The 2724-nt window shown below is 40.5% G+C and overlaps 1 long non-coding RNA gene across 1 annotated transcript; it reads right to left on the minus strand.

Moving 5' to 3' along the window:
• Positions 1 to 400: 400 nt before the first annotated feature.
• LOC118754181 lies at positions 401 to 850 on the minus strand. The gene is made up of 2 exons (XR_004994868.1): positions 692 to 850; positions 401 to 618 (listed from the first exon to the last, which is right to left on the minus strand). It is a non-coding gene; the product is annotated as an uncharacterized LOC118754181 (long non-coding RNA).
• Between the last annotated feature and the right edge of the window lie 1874 nt (positions 851 to 2724).

Below are 2724 nucleotides of genomic sequence, written 5' to 3' on the forward strand. Positions count from 1 at the left end.
GTCCCCGGTTATTTACGAACATCATGTAGGTTAAATATAATATCAATGCTTAATTAAGAGTAATATCAATAGTTAAGTACATAATTAACGTTTGTGTTTCTATAAACTGGAAAACTCAAATCGTAATTATAGCACTGAATGTAGTTTTCTTAAATGTAAGTTTAAAATTAAAAAAAAAACATTTGGGGTATTCACAACGGTGTCGTAAGTGTCGTATTGTTGTATATCGTAAGCTTTAAGCGCCTAAAAAATATATTAAGGGGTTCGCGAAGTACCATCAAAGTCATATTATGAATTGTTGGAGTGTTAAAAAATAGTTCGTTGTCGTTTCCAGTTCTCTAAACATTTCTTTAAGCTTTTAAAGTTTACGACACACAACAATACGACACTTAAGACACCGTTGTGAATCCCTCAATTGTAAGATTATATTTTCATGAAAAACGTGAATTGTGTTATTTTGTAAATCTATCAAGTAAAATTCTAAATTTCCGAATATAGTTGAGTCCTAATTCCAAAAAACGAGGTTTTTGTATAGTTATTGAGAGTCTAATGCCTGCCAGCTCATCCGCCTAGATATTTCATTAAGCACACCCATTACCCGGAGCTCCTCAAAAATACCTAACATCAAAGTATAGAATGTCACAAATATAAATCATACACACATATAATAGTAATTGCTATGAATTGCTACCGTATAAATTCAGGGCATGCATTTGCTTGGAGACTCCGTTAGTTATGGTGGTCATAAGTGCAGCAAGCACATTCAATGGTCCATTACCCGGAGCTGCTCCAGCATTATGTGTAGATTTTGGTGAGCCTCACATGCCAATGCCTCTGGCTACAAGCTGGATATCTGAATATTAGAAAAGAAATAGCAATTATCAAGTTAAGTGATAAGAAAAGTGTTGTTTACAAAATTACCTGTGCCACTCTGCCAGAGTACGGTTGTTGCTCCCTTTCATGCCACAGCTATTTTGTATACAACTCTGAATCAGCAAAATTCACGCTCCTTCTCATTATCAACCCTGATCAGATTTTACCCCCGAGGAGGACTCAAAAAGGTTTATTACAGTATATACTGCGATCATGTCGTAACCTCAAATGCAAAAAGACGTAACAAACATCATCGTTGAAATGCAAAAAGTTATAGCTAATAAAAAATTCGAAATTCACTTTTTGATTTATATGATGCATTTCATCTAATTACAACCATTGTGCATACATACAAATGACAAATGTTCTTCTGCCTGGAAACCGCCTGGAAAATACATAGAAATATCCCATTGTTACGATTATCCTTGAAACCTCGTCCGGATTTCCCAAATCTCTCGGTTCGTATCGCTGGATTGTTAAATAAATGCTAACGAAGACCGAACTGTAGTACAATTAACTTTATTGTACAACAAACAATTTACAATATTCGCTAATACAGTAAAAACACTTTACAATACATGTTAAAGCAATAACAATGCTTTACTAAACTTGTTAACACAATTAAACTTATAGCTTGCTTATTAGCAACTCACTTCTCTGCTCACTTTACTTGTAGCTTGCTGACTTGTCACTAACTCACTTCGCTGCTATGGCGCCCTTATATACCTGCGCTCGCACTTATGGCAACTCTAGAACGTCCTGAAGTTTATCGATCATTCTGCTTCTCTCGCTGTTCGCAGTGTTCATCCAACTTAACGTTTCTCTTTGTGGAACATTCTACGTCATTCCTCGAACATTCCGTCTATTTCTCGTAGTTCGCTTCGCGTTGCCGGAGTATTCGCCACACTGCCCTCCACCTAAGTCTGATCGTCCCGATCAGACACACTTGCTGTTCCAAACGCTGCAAGCCTTTCCAAGTGGACCACCTTCATCTTGTTTCTTGGTCACCCAACGGTCTGGATTCGATACACTACGTCCTTCAGCCGTTTGACGACCTTATACGGACTTCCCAGTTGCAATGTAGTTTTGGGGACAAGCCTTTCTTCCGTAGTGGATTATACAGCAACACTAAGTCTCCCTCTTGGAAACCCTCGCAGTTCATTGCCTTATCATACCTGGCCTTCATCTTGTCACTCATAATTTGAGTTCGCTGTCTCACAAGGGCATGTACTTCTCTCAACTCCTCTTCCAAGATATTGGACGTCTCTTTCCCAATCCTCCTTGCATCGCCTGTTACTCCAAACTTCAGGTCACTAGGCAAACGGAGCTCACTGCCGAAGATTACCCTTGCAGGAGTTTTACCCGTTGTTTCGTGCACTGCTGACCGGTATCCCATCAGGAACAAGGGTATGCGGACATCCCAATCTTCCTGATTCTTGTCCACGACCTTCCGCAAATGCTCTTCCAGTTTCTCCGGAGTTTTTCGGATACCCAGTATCTGGCACATCTCTTGGAACACCGCCGATTCAAAATTTCCTCCCTGGTCAGAGTGCTGCTCTATAGGTACACCGTATCTCGCAACATAATTGTAGGTGAATACCTCCGCTACTGTTTTAGCTTCCTGGTTTGAAATCGGGTATACCTCCGGCCATTTGCTAAAGTAGTCGATAACCACAAGGTCGTATTTGTTTCCCTGTGCGCTCGTAGGAAATGGACCGGCTACATCCATGGCAATGCGCTCGAATGGTGCGCCAGAGTTATACTGGTTCATCTGGCCATGACTTCTGGATTTCGGCCCTTTAGCTGCAATACACTCTGCGCAGTTAGCAATCCACTCTGCGACCGATTGCC

The sequence above is a fragment of the Rhagoletis pomonella genome, unplaced genomic scaffold (assembly GCF_013731165.1).
Source record: "Rhagoletis pomonella isolate Grant_MI unplaced genomic scaffold, Rhpom_1.0 Rhpom_scaffold_03509, whole genome shotgun sequence".
NCBI lineage: Eukaryota > Metazoa > Arthropoda > Insecta > Diptera > Tephritidae > Rhagoletis > Rhagoletis pomonella.